Genomic DNA, 17,708 nt, shown 5'->3' on the forward strand with positions numbered 1-17,708 from the left:
GGAGGGGAGGGATTGGTGTCAGAATGGGGGGGTTGCAATTGTATGGGGAATATAAAAATAAAATTTGTTATTTAAAAAATATATATAACTGAAGGGAAAAACTAAAGTATATACTCATATATATGTTTCAAAATGTGATAGCAGTGTGTGTGTGTGTGTGTGTGTGTGTGTGTGTGTCTGTTCTAAAGAAATATGGTATGCAAGTATTATTTGAAGATTGCTTGGAAGTCTGGGTAAAAAATCTCAAATCACCTACACAGAAGCAAATATCTGAATTTTGAACTCTGAAATTTCAATAATAATATTATATGACAGAAAAAATGATATTTGAAACTTATCAGTGTATCTTTTAGATAGTAAAGGCCTTTTTCACGTTTTAAATAAATGGAAAATGAATTTCATATATGTCATGCCTTTAGAAATAGAGTACAGATATGAACTTTATAATCAAACAATTTGCAAAAAAAAAAACCTAACCCACTAAGAATGGAAAACAATGTTAACAATATATTATGAGAGTTAGAATTGTTTCTTAATAATACACTAAACTTTCTCACTATGTATGACAAAATAATAAATGCATCATTAAAAAATTAGTAAGGTGAAAAATCAACACAATATGGAAATAACATATAAAGAAAGATCCACACATTGGTGAGATGGACATAAAAGTATAAATAATTACCCTCCAATAAATTTGTACAAGTCTTTCTTGTCCTTTCTATATTTACAAACAACAATAATTTCCTCTGTTGCCTTAACAACACTGCACTGACAAAGAAATGGGAGTTGTGAAGAAAGCTTTACAATGCAGGATACTGCTGAAAGAGCAAGATCCTGACCTTTTTATCAACAGAATAATCATACAACATCAATTTTATGGGGTAGGAAGAAAAAGAGAAAAATCGTGGGTGAAACTGCTTATGCCATCTAGGGCTTCAGGAGGTGAATCTGTGGACCCGGTATTTTTTATCTGTTTGATGACCCGGTGTTGTAATTGAAACCATACCATAGATGCTCACCCATGGCTCTAATCTAATCAACAAGGCATTCCAATGATCAGTCTCTGGAATGCTTGGTCATCAGTCAATGGCCCCATGGACATTCCCAGTCATAACTTGTGATGTACACTCATTGTCCCAGGATGATTGAGCCTCCTGCTTTTGTTTTATTTGAAAGTAGCCTTGGAGGGTCTGGTGTACTACATTCTTTCAGGGTTGTTCTGAACTTGTATTAGAGGGCAGAACAGCACATAATCAAAATGATGGCCGAACAGATCATTTGAGTCCAGCAGACTTACATTCCTTGGCAGAGTAACTCAGTTATAATTTAAAGATGATGAGGGGCCTCCCCTGGTGGCGCAGTGGTTGAGTGCTGGGCTGCAAAGTTGCCCGCAGCCTCTGCAGCGCCGGTTTGATCCCCAGCCGCCAGCAAGGGTCCCACAGGGCACACAGACCTCTTCTGCCACGCCCGCTACTCCCCTCAGCACTGTATTTCATCAGTCTGCCTGCTCTGGCTCTGGTGAATTCTCTCACTCTCCCATGCATTTGACTGAACCCAGTGCTTGGATAAATAAATAAATAAATCTTTAAAAAAAAAAAAAAATTAAGTGCCTCCCCTGGTGACAAGCTGTTGAGCGCTGGGCTGCGCACAGCCTCTGCAGCACCGGTTCGATACCCGGCCACAGGTGAGGGTCCCACATGGCATGCAGACCTCTCCTGCCACGCCCGCTGCTCCCCTTAGCAGTGTACTTCGGTACTTTTGCCTGTTCTGCTCCCTGCTCTGGTGCTCGTGAATCTTCTCACCCTCCTGCGCTTCTGACTGTACCCAGTGCTTGTATAAATAAATAAATAAATAAATAAATAAATAAATAAATAAATAAATAAATCTTTTAAAAAAATTAAGATGGTGAAAATAATTTTGAGTATTTTAGTAAAATATTTATGTATAAAGATATACGTGTTTTTAATATGGATAATAAAGTTAAAAGCAATAAACTTGGTGCAATGTGGGGAGGGTGGTAAAATATATGCATTTTACTTCTTTTTCATTACAGGAGAGCAAATATGCTGTGTTGATATTGAAGTAAAAATTTACATTTGTTATTTGAGCTATAACAAAATGAAATGAACTATTTTCTATGAGTTCTCAAGCACATAAACACATCATACATAATTAGCTATATAGGAAGGTATAACAGAAAAAGGAGATCCTGTATCTCTAAATCACAAACATTGTAAACCAATGTTATCACAATTAAAAAAAAAACAAGGCTGAAATTCATATTGAATAACAAAACAACCCAAATAACAAAAATAATCTTAAGAAAAGAAAAGGCCATAATAATATTTAACTAATTATGACAGCCTGGTATTGATGCAAAAATAGAAAGAAAAAAAAAAGACACACAGATCAATACAATACAACTAAGATCCTGTAGTGCCAGGAAGGGCACAGAGCAGGATGTCTATGATTAGAGTAGACCGGTAAAGGAGAGTCCTGGAGCAGGGATGCTGGGTGACCATGACGCTGTCAGGCCTCCAAGCCACCAGCAAGTTTTCACTCTGAGCTTCTCTGGCATTCTTTCTCCCCTTCTCTCTCTCTCCTGAGTCTTTCTCCTACCTCTGCTTCTCTTGGGGAATATCTCAATACTGCACCCATGGCCCACAGAAGTAAACAACACAACTTATAACAATGTAACAAATGCAGGTGCCCACCATCAGGCATGCAATACTAATGGTGGGAGGGCAGAAAAGTCTGAGAATCATTTACCCTACAGATCCCAAATACAAACCCACACCTATCTGGACAGTTAATATATGACAAAGAACCCAAAAATTTCCACTGGAACAAGGAAAACCTCTTCATAAATGGTGTTGAGAAAAAGGACAGCGGTATGTATGCCAAATAATGAAACTAGATCACTCCTTTCACAAAATAAACAAAAAAGTCATTTCAAAATGTTAAAAGTCTTGATGTAAGAACTGAAACCATAAAATACACAGAAGAAAATGTAGGCAAAACATTTCATGGCTTCAGTGAGGTCTTTAGGAATTAATTCCTACCAGCACACAAAAGAAAACATACACAACTGGGACTACATCAAACCAAAGAGCTTCCACATAGTGAAAGAAATAATAATTAAAGAAAAAAATACACCCTACTGAATGGGGGAAAATATTTTCATCATAATCCCCAATGGTGCTGATATCCAAGATCTAAAACGATCTCTTACAGCTCAACAACAACAGCAAAAAAAAAAAAAAAAATCTAATTCAAAGTTGGCTAGAAGAGCTAAATAGGCACTTTTAAAATGAAGAAAATTAGGGCCTCCCCTGGTGTCACAGCGGTTGAGCGCCACCAGGAAGGGTCGCACATGGCATGCCGACCTCTCCTGCCACACCCACTGCTCCCCTCAGCAGTGTACTTCGTTGGTCTGCCTGTTCTGTTCCCTGCTCTGGCTCTGGTGAATTCTCTCACCCTCCCACACTTCTTTTTTTTTTTTTTTTAAGATTTATTTATTTATTTATTTATACAAGCACTGGGTACAGTCAGAAGCGTGGGAGGGTGAGAGAATTCACCAGAGCCAGAGCGGGAAGCAGAGCAGGCAGAAGGACCAAAGTACACTGCTGAGAGGAGCAGCGGGCGGCAAGAGAGGTCTGTGTGCCATGTGGGACCCTCCTCCATTGGCTGGGGATCGTCCAGCAACCCAGCGCTCAACTGTTGCGACCAGGGAGGTCCCCGCACTTCTGACTGTACCCAGTGCTACTATAAATAAATAAATAAACAACTCTTTCAAAAAAATGAGGAAAATTAGATGACCAACTTTTAAAATTATCAAAATTAGATGACCACAATAAAAAAAAAAAAGTTCATCAGGACCTCAGGACCTCTCCTGGTGGCACAGCGGTAGTGCGCTGGGCTGCGAAGCTGCCCTCTGCAGCGCAGGTTAGATTCCCAGCCGCAAGCGAGGGTCCCACATGGCGCGCAGACCTCTTTTGCCGCACCTGCTGCTCCCCTCAGCATTGTATTTCATCAGTCTGCCTGTTCTCTTGCCTGCTCTGGCTCTGGTGAATTCTCTCACCCTCCCACCCTTCTGACTATACCCAGTGCTTGTATAAATAAATAAATCTTTAAAAAAAGCAAAAAATGTTCATCATTACTTATCCTTGGAAAAATGTAAATCATGGCCACAATGAGAACACATCTCAGACCTCTGAGAATGGCCCATATTGAAAATACCAGAAAAAATAAGTGTTTGTGAGGATATGAATAAAAGGGGACCCTCTTCCATTGCTGGGGAGAAAACATCCTGGTCCCGCCCCTATAGAATTGTCTCATTAAGGGCCTCTCCTGGTGGTGCAGGCGGTTGAGCGCAGTGTTGTGAATCTGTCTGCACCGTCTGCAGCGCCGGTTGGATCCCAACCGACCAGCAAGGGTTCCAAGTGTTGCAGCAGACCTCTCCTGTTGTGCCCGCTGCTCCCCTCAGCAATGTATATTGTCAGTCTGCCTGTTTTGTTTCCCGCTCTGTCTCTGGTGAATCCTCTCACCCTCCCGTGAATCTGGCCTGTACCCCAGTTCTTGTATGCATGGATAAAATAAATGAATCTTTAAAAAAAAAAGAAGGGTTTCATTAAAAATAGAAGTACCATAAAATCGAGAATTCTAATCCTAGGCATCTACCCAAATCAGTAAAAAAAAAAAAAAAAAAAAAAAAAATACACTGAATCGAAAGGAAATTTGCACTCCCATGTTTACTGCAGTGCTAGTTACAATAGGTAAATTATGAAAACAAACTAAGTGTCCCAAAACATATAAGTGTATCAAAAAGATGTGTTAAATATGCATACATTGGACTATTAGTCATCAAAAAAGAGAAATTGATATAACTTACATCAATATGGACCGAACTGGAAGGGATAATGATGAGTGAGTAACTTAGGAGAAAGATAAACATGAAGCAGTGCCACTAATTTGTGGATATAGACTAAACAAACTGAGAGTCAGATAAAGACAAGCTTAAGAACTAACTCTTGGAAGCTAACAACAGAACTCAAGTATTGAGAATGGGGAGGGAGTGGGGAGGGAGTAGGAAGGGTTGAAAGCATAAAAAGAAAGCAGCTCAATGAGCTATGGTGGTGAACTATGGGTGATTTGGTGGTGCATGCACTGTGGTGTTAATATCTGATAGGGGTATACAAATGTTATCTCAATTAGAAATAAATAAAGGGAATTTAGCAAATATAAAAAGAAACTCAGCATTTTTTGATATGCAAAATCTAAATTTCTGGGGGCCTCCCTGGTGGCACAAGGAGTTTAGCATCGCACTATGAAGCAAGCTGCAGCCTCTGCAGCATGAGTTCGATCCCCGGCCAGCCAGGGGGCAACCCACATGGTGAAGCAGATCTCTCCTATCTCGCCCACTGATCCCCTCAGCAGTGTATTTCAGTCTGCCTGTTCTGTTTCCCACTCTGTCTCTGGTGAATCATCTCACTCCCTGCACGTCTGGCCTGTACCCCAGCTACTGTATGCATAAATAAATAAATATTTTTTAAAAAATCTGAATTTCTGTTATAATAACAAATGCATCTCTAATGGATATTGTAATAGGTTTGATTGCCATTTCCACCTTCATCAAGTGTCTTTTTTCACTTTTATTGCTAGGAAGCAAAAATATAAGTATACCGACTCCATAATATCTAAGATTTCAATTGTGCTTAGATCCTACTAATGTGATGCATTTGACATTGGATGGTGAAAATGAAGTAGAAGAGACAGTTTCTTGGATTTATTTTTCTATTTCTGTGGGACTTTTGCTTTTCCTACAATAACATTTTATTGCCCTTAGAATTGAAAGGAACAGCAGAACCATTACAACAAGAACACAAAAGTGGGTCTCCCCAGTGGTGCAGCCATTGAGCACCGGCTTGTGAAGCTGCCCACAGCCTCTGCAGTGCCAGTTCGATCCCCGGCCACCGGGCAAGGGTCCCACATGGCTCGCAGAACTCTCCTGCTGCGCCTGCTGCTCCCCTCAGCAGTGTATTTCGCCAGTCTGCCTGTTCTGCTCCCTGCTCTGGCTCTGGTGTATAAATAAATATTTAAAAAAAATATTTAAAAAAAAATTTAAAAAAGTATGCAAAAGTGACAAAGATGATTAAAAGTCATATTAGATTGTTTTAAGCTATCAATTATTTTAATAAAATCTTCATTGGTACTTGAGATGTCCATCTTGCTTCTCTGATGGCCATTGTGTGAAAATGCTTCATTTTCAAAGGTGCAGATTTTGTAGATACCTATTCTTGAATATTTTTATATGTGTGGCAGGACTCTCTTTTCATTTTGTTTCATAATTTGTTGGTTTTTATTTTGTTTTGTTTTTGTTTGTTTTACCTAAACAGATGATGCTGATTTGCATTAATTATTAGACACTTCACTTCAGTTGCAGTTATTTTGGCAGATTTTTTTCTGTTATATATGCTTTATAGATTTATTGTTTACTCATCTTAAAACTTCTAAGTAGTATTTTTTTATTCATTGAGGTAATGTTGGTTTACATTTGTTTATATTTGGGGGCATATAGGACTCCCCTTTCCTCACTTCAGGCATTATATAGAAATAATTTATATCTTTAGTAATCATTTTTTATTAAGTCTCATTGATTTACAATACTGTACATAATTTAGGGTAATTGGTTCAGTCCACCTCAAAATGTTCATCAGCACACAACACCTACCATATACCATTGGGTACCTCCTCACTTTATACTTCCACTTCCCTCCCCTTCTAGTAATCTCAATTCTGCAGTCATATTTCTAGGTTTTGTTTTGTTTCTTCCTTGGTTTTGTTTCTCTATATTCCACATATAAGTCAAACAATATGGTATTTCTTTTAGTCCTTCTGACTTATTTCACTTAGCATAGTACCTTTGACTTGTCCATTCATGTTATACAAAAAGGCAAGAAGTAATTTTTTATTAGCTGAGTAGTATCCCTTCATGGATATACACTCATAATCTTAATCTATGTTCTGCCATTGGATACTTAGGTTATTGTCTGTTGTAAATAATGTTACAATGCCCACAAGAATGTATACATTCTGTGAAAATAGAGATTTTTATATTATTTGGGAAGATTCCAAGCAATGGACTTGATAGATCATATGGTATATCTAATTTAAACATTTTGAGAAACTCTATAATGTTTTCCATAGAGCCCGGGCCAGTCTAAATCCCCACCAACATGTATGAGGGTTCCTATTTCTCCACAACCTCTCCAGCATTTGTGTTTCTGCTTTAATTTTTTATATGTGTCCCTTTCACTGGAGTGGGGTGGAATCTCATTGTGCTTTTATTTGCATTTTCATGATTAAAAGTGACAGACTTTTTTTTTTTTCATGTTCCTGTTGGTCATTTATTTGTCTTCCTTGAAGAAATATCTAATTCTTCTTCCCATTTTTTCATTGGGTTATTTGTTTTCTTTTTAATGAGTTGCATGAAAATTTTGTAGATCTTGGATATTAGTCTCTTGTGATGTATATGTGTGAATATCTTCTTATATTCATTATGATGCCTTTGTTTTAATGATACTTTCTTTCTCTGTGCACAAGCTTTCTAGCTTCATGCAGTCCGTTTATTTATTTTTGCTTTTGTTTTCAATGTCACTGGAGTCCAATCATCAAATATTTCCCTGAAATCACTGTCATAGAGTATTTTACTAATGCTTATTCTATATAAGTGTGCTTTCCAGTCTAGCACCACATATTCAATCCATTTTTAGTTAATCTTTGTGTATGGTGTGCAAGAATTGTCTATTTTCATTTTTCTACTTGTGGCTATCTAGTTTTCTTTACACCATTTGTTGAAGAGAAACTTTCTTTTCTTCATTGTATACTCTTTGTTCCTTTGTCATAGATGAATTGCTTGTATTAATGTGGTTTATTTCTATACTCTCAATTATATTCTATTGGTTTGTGTGTTTATTTTAATCTAATATCATGCTATTCTGATTACTCTGGCCTTGTAATCCAGTTTGAAGTCTTGAAGCATGATACTATAATTGCTGTTTTTTGTTTTTTGTTTTTTTTTCTGTCAAGTTTGCTTTGACTATTCAGGGTCTTTTATTGATTCCATATAAATTTTAGTAATTTTACTTTATTTATTTGAAGAATCCCATTAGATATTAGAATTTGTACATTGCTTTGGGTAAGATCATAATTTTTGTGGTAAGATTCCCTTATTCTATGAACATGGGATATATTTCCACTTCCTTGTGCCTTTTCCTATTTCTTTAAAAATATCTTATAGTTTTCACTGAATTAGAATTTCACGTCTTTTGTTAAATTTATTTCTATATATCTAATATTTAGTGCTATTGTAAATTGATTATTTCTTGATTCCCTTTTTCTAGTTACTTATTTATATATAGAAATGCAACAGAATTTTATATATTAATTTTATATTGCCAATCTATTACATTGATTAATGATTTTTAGTACATTTTAGAGGAGACTTTATGGTTTTCCTAGTATATTAACATGTCATTTGCAAAAAAAAAGATAGATTTGCAACTTCTTTTCCAACTTGGATCTCTTTTATGTCTTGCTCTTGCCTAATTGTTCTAGTTAGGGCTTACAACACTATGTTTAAAAGTAGTGAGAGTGAGCATCCTTATGGTATACCTGATCTTAGAGGAAAGTCTTTCAGTTTCTCACCACTGAATATGTTGTTCTTTGTGAATTTGACCTCTGTAACGTCTATTATGCTAAAGCAACTTCCATCTATCACAATTTTTTTATGAAGATTTATATAGGGCCTCCCCGGTGGCGCAGCGGTTGAGCGCTGGGTTGCTAAGCTGCCTGCAGCCTCCGCGGCGCTGGTTCGATCCCCAGCTGCTCCCCGGCCACCAGAGGAGGGTCCCACATGGCGCGTAGACCTCTCCTTATGCTCCCCTCAGCAGTGTACTTCGGTCCTTCTGCCTGCTCTGCTCCCTGCTCTGGCTCTGGTGAATTCTCTCACCCTCCCGCACTTCTGACTGTACCCAGTGCATGTATAAACAAAACAAACAAACAAACAAATAAATAAATAAATAAAACATGACTCTATTAAAAAAAAAAAGATTTATATATATATTTATTTATTTATTTAAACAATAGCTGGGTACAGGCCAGAGGCTCGGGAGGGTGAGAGGATTCGCCAGAAACAGAGTGGAGAGCAGAACAGGCAGACAGACCGAAAGCACTGCTGAGGGGAGCAGAGAGCATGACAGGAGTGGTCTGCCGCACCATGTGGGAATCTCCCTGGCCAGCCGGGAATTGAACCCATGCTATAGAGGCTGTGGACAGCTTCACAGCATTATGCTCAACCCTCTGTGCCACTGGGGAGGCCCATCATCTATCACACTTTTAATGACAGTGGTATCTTCAATGGTTACTGAATCTTGTCAAATGCCTTCTCTGCAGCTATTAATGTGATTTTTGATTTTTCTTTTGATGATATGGTGAATTACTTTGATTGATTTGTACAGGTTGAGCCATATTTGCATCACTGGTGTATGTCCTAGTTAGCCACAATATATGATCCATTTAATACATTGTTGCATTTTTATTGCTAAGATTTTATTGACGAATTTTGCATCTGGTTCATCAGAGTTACATGTCTGTAGTTTTTTTCTCCATTCTTTCTTTTGTGATGTCCTTGTTGTCTTTTATCAGAGTAATGTTAAGTTCATAAGATGTGTTTGGAGCATTCATTCTTCCTCAATTTTATGGAAGAGTTTGAGAAAGATAGATACTAGTTCATCTTTGATGTTTAGGTAGAACACTAGTAAAACACTCTGGTCCTGGGCTTTACTTCTTGAGAAACTTTTGATCACCATTTCAATTTTCTTGCCTGTAATTGTTCTGTTCAGGTCTTATATTCATTCTGATTTTGTCTTGGAATATTGTATACTTTTAATAATTTGTATTTCCTCTATATTTTCCAATAGTTTCATTTGATCCTCTGCATCTGAGGCATCTCTTGTAACTTCTTCTATATTTCTGATTGCATTCATTTGAATTTTATCCTTCTTACTAGAGTCTAGCTATAGTTTTATATATTTTGTTATTTTTTTCTAAGAACCAGATTTTGGTTTAATTGATATTTTCAATTGCATTTATTACTTCACTTATTTATTCTATTTAATGTATTTCAACTTTATTTTTTTAATTTTTTAAAGATTTATTTATACATACAAGAGCTAGGGTGCAGGCAAGAGATGCAGGATGTGAGCTGATTCACCAGAGACAGAGTGGGGAGCAGAACAGGCAGATCTGCTGAGATACACTGCTGAGGGGAGCAGTGTGAGAGTCAGGAGAGGTCTGCTGCACCATGTGGGTCACCTCTCTGGCCATGGATCGAAGTTGTGCTGCAGTGGCTGCAGACAGCTTCGTAGTGCTGCATCTTAACCCCTTGTGCCATCAGGGAGGCCCCTATTTCAACTTTAATCTTTATTATGTATTACTCCACTGGCATTTGTTTTCATTTGTCCTCTTTTAATGTTGTTCCTGATGATGTAATGTTAAATTGTTAATTTGAGTTCTTTCTCATTTCTTGATGTTACTGTATTGCTATGTCATTCCCTCTTATTACTGTATTTGCTGCATTACATAGTTTATGTTTTGACTTAATGAAATCAAATTCACTAATGCTAAAAAGCAGAGAAACAAATAGATTAAAACATAGTAGCCATCAAAAAAGTACAATAAAAACAATGTTATAAAAAGAAACCAAAAACTGCAAAAAAGATGGTGTGAAATCAGAAAAAAAATATTCTTCTGTATATAATGGAACATAACCAGAATATTTTCCCTGCAAGCTGTAGGAAAAAAAAAAAGTTTTTTTAATATTATGGATAGTGAGAATGTATTTGTAATGATAATTCTACTAGGTTATTATAGAATGGACCAGGAACACCTTCATGGGTCCTGGTTATGATATACTGAAATTCTTTGATTGGAGTAGTCAATATTTTCCCCAACACTCAATTGTATATATACACACAGAGAACAAGACAAAAGCAATTGAGACTTTTCTCATACCTTAGCAAAATTTAAATGGAATCAAATTTAAATGCAGCCTCCTCTACTTCAAGAAATTTTGTCCCAGCTCCAAATCTGGATTGTTTGACACAGTCTACTATGAGAATATTCAAAATGGGTCTTCCTAAACAACAAAACCATTTTTAGTGACAGAGTTGTTCAGAATAGCTATGTCTGAATGGGACTGATAACAAATCTAATTCTGGAACAATTTGAAACCTTTCCTTGTATATCCTCCTTATGTGCTTGTGACGGCTTCTCTGTTTTTGGTAGCCCATGTTGTTATCTTAATGTAAATGACTGTTTCACACACATCATTTCTGCAGTCATTAAAAGATTCTCCAATAAGGCACGGCAGTTTTCTAAAAGTGTACAAGGTCACTACATCTCTGTTATTTGTTCAATATAATTAGTCTTCATCCCCCTCATTTGTTTGTCACATCTTTCCACAAAGGCTCAATACAATCTTTAAAGTGTGATTAGTCACTATTAAGCATTAAATTGCTGGACAACTGGGTATGTCTTTAAAAAGCCTAGAAATCTTCATTTGTATCAAACTTATAGATCAATGAAAGGTTTCTTTGCTAACTTCTGTTTTTAATTTTTTGTTAAATGTGGTCATGTGTTCTGTAAAGGATGTTTTTTATAGCTATATGGATTGTCAACTCCTGATAAAATTCTATATTCATTTTTTCTTTAGGTGGGGTATTTGCAGTAGTTACTAACCCAGGACACCAAATATGAGATCTATGGAAGAGATGAAAAATATGCTGGAAAGCTACAAAAGTAGAGTAGACCAGCTGGAAGAACAAATCAGTGTACTTGAAGATGGTCATGAGCAAACAACCAAGGTATAAAAAGAACGATAGAAACAAAAAATAGAAAAAAAAAACAAAAATAGAAGAATACAAAAAATATTATACAACAAGAAATATAGTAGTGAAAATTCCAACATATCAGGACAAAGAAAGAATATTGAAGTTGGCAAAGGGAAAGCCCCAGATGAGCTTTAAAGGTACCTGAATTAGGCTAACATCAGATTTCCTTGGGTGTTTCTTCATTTGGTGATTATACTCTTCATTTGGTGGCTGTACACAAAAAGAGAAAAGTTCCTGAGATATTTCATAAAATTTCTTCCTTTCATCATAAGAAAGACATTAGATGAATTTGACATATTTGATATTCATCAGGTAAATTGGGACTCAATTGGAAACATTGTCACTTGCAAAATGTTTAACCTTGGCATATATGTGAGTATTAATATTGTTGTTCTATAACTTATGTTTTAGATTTAGAAAGGAGAAAATGGAATGATGTGTTACAAATACTCAAATTAAATACTGTTAGACAATTCTCTATACTACATGGCTAGCCTTCAGATATGCAGAAGAAATGAAGATCATCTCACACAAAGAGAAACTGAAGGGCTTGGAAACAAAAGACCACCCCCTCCAATAAATATTTCAGGGAAATCTTGCATCTGAACTGAAGAGAGGAATATACACTTAGATCTGAAAAAAGAAATGATTGAACAACAAAAAATTAAAGACAAATTGGCAAAGACTTTCATAACCAATTATCACTCTAAATGTAAATGAACTGAACTTAACAATTAAAGGACACCAAGTATCAGGTAGATTTAAGAAACAGAGTCCAATATCCTGCTGTCTCTAGGAAATACAACTAAGCTCCAAAAACATATATAGACTAAAAAAAAAAGAGAGTGGTTAAACAACTCTGTAAACAAGTGACACACAAAGGAAAGCAGAGACAGACTTATTAATATCAGAAAAAAAAAAAAAAACAGATTTCCAGTTGAAAAATGCAACAAGAAACAAAAGATGCCATCAGATGAAAAATTCATCAATAGTACATAATTCTCATCAATGAATGATAACCAAATGAAGAAACACCAAAATATATTATGCAATTACTCTCAACATAGAAAACAGACATCAGTAAACAACTATATAGTTTAACTATGTCTGAGGATAATAAAAGAAACCTTAAAATTATATTTTCTAAACCAATAGATCAAGACAAAGAAACAATATTGAAACTGGAAAGGGGGAAGAAGAATATAACCTATAAAGGAATGTAGATCCAGTTAACATCAAATGTCTCAGAGGAAACACTGCAAAGGAGGGAGTGAAAGATATGATTTAAAAGATCTTGACTATAAAAGCTGCCAACCAAGAAAAGTTCAATATAAGGGGATAGAAAACAATCTTAAAAATGAAAGGAACTCAAAAGGAGGCAGATACATTTATATTTACATCAGACAAGATAGATTTCCAGTTAAAACCAGTAACAAGAGACAGGGATGAAAACTACATAATGATTAAGGGAAAATACTTCAGGAAGATATAAGACTAATCAAAATACACTCACCAATAAAGGAATACCAAAATACATAACACAATTACTATCATCTCAGCAAACAAACACAGCAAAAACACATTTGTAGTAGATTTCAACACCCCATTCTTATCGATGGACAAATCAATGAGACAAAAATTAGTGGAAATATAATAGATTTAAACAAAGAATTAGACCATATGCACCTAGAGACAACTGTAGGACACTGCATCCCCCAACAAAGATAGTATAATATTTTTCAAGGGCATATGGGACATCCTCCAGGATAGACCACATATTTGGTCACAAGGCGAATATAAACAAATTCATGAAGAGTGAACACATACCAAGTATATTTTTGGACCATAAATGAAGCAAAGTAGAAATCAACAACATAAGAAAGCAAGTAAAATCTCTAATACTTGTATACTGAATAACACATTATGGGAAGAGCACTGGGTCAACAAGTCAATCACAGAGATAATAAAAATAATACTTCAAGACCAATGACAATGGTTAATGTTCAAAACATCCAGAATAGCAATGCAAGCCTACAGCAAGAAACAACAGAGTCTGAATAAACATGAATAAACAGCCTTGTCTCTCATCTCAAATAATCAGAAAAAGAAGAACACACACACACACAAAAAAAAAAATCCAAAAGCCAGTAAGGGAAGGAAACAATAAAATTTAGGGAACAGAAAAATAAAATATAAATCAAAAAACACAGTCAAAATTATCAATGATCCAAAGAGGATCCTTCGAAAAAAATAAAGTAGACAAGGGCCTCCCTGGTCTCTGCAGCGCCGGTTCGATCCCCAGCTGCTCCCCGGCCACCAGCGGAGGGTCCCACATGGTGCACAGACTTCTCCTGCCTCCCGCTGCTCCCCTCAGCAGTGTGCTTTGATCCTTCTGCCTGCTCTGCTCCCTGCTCTGGCTCTGGTGAATTCTCTCACCCTCCCGTGCTTCTGACTGTACCCAGTGCTTGTATAAATAAATAAATAAATAAATAAATCTTTAAAAAAAAAAAATAAAGTAGACAAACTTCTAGCTAGTCTCACTGAGCAAAAAAAAAAAAAAAAAAGGAGAGAAAATGCAAAAAGAAATATGTGGTGAAAACAAAAGAGGATAAGGTCCAGCAGGCACTAGCAGACATTCAGATAAGAGATTACTAAGAAAATTTATATGAAAGCAAGTTTGACTACCTAGATGAGATGGACAGATTCTTAAAATTTTACAATTATTCATGACTGAGTAGGGAAGAAATATAAACCTGAACAAAACAATCACCAGCAAGAAAATTGAAAGAGTACTCACCCAAAACAAGTGCTACATTACAGAGTGGGAAAAATATTTGCAAATCATACATCTTACAAGGGAGTGATATCAAAGATTTACAAAGAGCTCAAAGAACTCAACAAAAAGATAGCAAATAAACCAATCAAAAAATGTGCAGAAATGCTAAATAGGTACTTTTCCAAAGAAACATACTGATGACCAATAGGCATATGAAAATATGTTCATTATCACTTATCAGGGACATGTAAATGAAAACCAAAATGAGAGTCTCCCTGATGGCGCAGTTAAACGCAGCACTGTGCAGCTGTCCACATCTTCTGCAGCGCAGGTTCGATACCAGCTACCTCACCTGCTGCTCACCTCAGCAGTGTATTTCAGTCAGTCTACCTATTCTGTTCCCCACTCTGTCTCTGGTGAATCCTCTCACCCTCCCGCACATCTGGCCTGTACCCCAGTTCTTGTTTGTGTGAATAAATAAATCTTTTTAAAAATGAGCTACCACCTCACACCAGTGAGAATGACCCATTTAAAAAAAATACAAGCAAGGGTGTGGTGGAGAAAAAGAACACTTTTACACTGTTGGTAGGTACATAGACTGATCAAGCTTCTGTGGAAAGTACAACAGTAATGTAGATGTTCTTTAAATGATTATGTAACCCAGCAATTCCACCACCAGGTGTCTACACACAAAAACCACAAAAACGTTAATTCCAAAGGAAACCTGCACTCCTACGCTTATTGCAGCACTATTTACAATAGCCAAAATATGGAAACAATTAAGTATCCCAAAACAGATGAGTGACTCAAGAACATATGGTCTACATACACAACAGAATACTAGTCAGCAACCAACCAATTGGCATAAATTCATGCCAATTGTGGCATCATGGATGGAACTGGAAGGGATTGTGCTAATAAGCTAAAAGAAGAAAGATCAATATCAGATGGTTACACTTATATGTGGATTATAAGAAACCAAACAAAGGCTCAAACAAAGACAAACCTTAAGACCAAACCTTGAAATCTGACTTTAAATCTAGGCATCCAAGAGGGGAGGAAGAGGAAGGAGATTGTTGACTATGGAGGTGGGGGGTGGGAAAGCACAGTCCTCTATGGTTCAAGACTATGGTGTTCTGATGATGGGAGTGCTGTCACCACCCTGAGGGGAGAAATCCTATACTGTTCAAAATAAATTAAGGATCTTAAACAATGATACTTAATTTTAAATATATATTCAAATTACTTCATAATTAATAGTAGTCAATTTCTTATATTTTTATTAATTATAATAAATGGCCTGCTATTAAATGTGAAGTAATTTGAATATGTTCTTATATCTTCAGGTGGCATATTGTGTAGGCATAATGATTATTCAGACAATTATTATTCTCAGAGTTAACTTATATTTTTGGGTTCAAAGATGCTTTTACAAAATTTAAAAAAAAAGTGTTTTTTTTTTTTTTTTTACATTTTGCTCTTGAACTTTTCCTCAGCCTCTTAATTAAAATCTATGTAGCTCTCACCCTTATAATTTTTTGTAGGCTCAGTTCAATTATCATGCACTAAATACTTTGTCTCAGTAGGTGTTATTCATTTTGACCTGGAGAATATTTGCATCCACCTGAGACCATTATTCCCCCAAGATCCGTTCTAGGAGTCAATCCACTCAGGACTGCATGGACCCAGTCTCTGTGGACATCTAAAGGAAAATATCCTCTCCTTACTACAGTGAATACTACCTTTTCTCTATTACTTGGTTTTCATAATAAATAAGGCATTTTTCTAGTATTAAACAAGAAGATTGTTTTTTCATCATTATTGCAGAAAGTGCATACATATTGAATGACTGAATGTTCTTTCATCAAGGTATTCTTTTTGTACTTCTCAGATTTTTATATTTACTAAGAATATTTATAAGTTTCCTCTCTTGACATGAGATTTCTATAATGACTATTTTAACCTCTTTGTGAGAAAAGCATCAAGATAGGTATATGATTAAATATATTTGATTATTTCCTTAATTATTGTGCTTTTTTTCAATGACCCAACAAAATAATTTAGCTCAAAGAGTTTAACATTTTTCTTTTAACCAGTACTGAAGATATCGAACTTTAACTTGGGGCTGAATTGAAAGCAATTTATGATGCAGGATGTTGATTTTGCTCTCTGCCATTGATCTCTGTTCTCTGATATAATGGGAAAAAGGGGGACTTTTTTAGGAGTAAGACTCCTAAAGATTTCCTGATGTGTGTATGGAGATTTCATGTAGATTCGATTTAAATGCTCTGTAAGCTCATATGTAGGACGGTGAAAGACAGCTCATTTTCTGTCATTATAAAGTTGAGTAAATTGAAACTCAAGTTAATTTGTAGCTTTTTCAAATTTAAAGCAATTTGACTATGTTAGAATATTACAAGAATCTCATATTCATAAAACCATGTATATACTTAGTTTTATTCAATTTATTAACTTGTTTTCCTAATCTTTTGAGTGAAATGTTGAGACATATGAAGGAAGTGGATCTGGACTTAGGATGCTCTTATGTAGTAAAAGAGCAGATGTGCATCCTATATAGCCAGAAGGAAGAAAATTCCAGATGAGTGGGCAAGTTGCGGAGTTTTGTTCTGTCTCTACCACATACCAAGAACTCTCTGGCTGTTTTCTCTTCTCAGAGGTCATTCTAATTCTGAATCAAGTGTGTAGAGGTAGAAAGTCCTGAAATTACTGGATAGGTAGGGTAGAGTTTTTCCACAAAATCAGTGCATGCATGCTACTTTGAAATTTGTCAATGTTGTAGACCACAGAGAACTGAAATGAGAACCCATGCTTGTGTACCCTCATGCCACGTGGAGAATACCTCCCCAACTTGAGCATTCTCCTGTCAACAGGGAGAAATATCATTGAGGTACATTTATTCAAGCTACAGGTACATGATTATAATTTTTTTTGTAGTTTGTTGATATCAAAAGAATTCC

The 17,708-nt window shown here is 36.0% G+C and overlaps 1 pseudogene; it reads right to left on the minus strand.

The window, feature by feature from the left end:
- Positions 1–11,200: 11,200 nt before the first annotated feature.
- On the minus strand, positions 11,201–11,675 carry LOC119242676 (eukaryotic translation initiation factor 4E-like; annotated as a pseudogene).
- Between the last annotated feature and the right edge of the window lie 6,033 nt (positions 11,676–17,708).

This window comes from Talpa occidentalis, unplaced genomic scaffold, assembly GCF_014898055.3.
Source record: "Talpa occidentalis isolate TD23 unplaced genomic scaffold, MPIMG_talOcc4v2.1 talOcc4.13, whole genome shotgun sequence".
Lineage (NCBI taxonomy): Eukaryota > Metazoa > Chordata > Mammalia > Eulipotyphla > Talpidae > Talpa > Talpa occidentalis.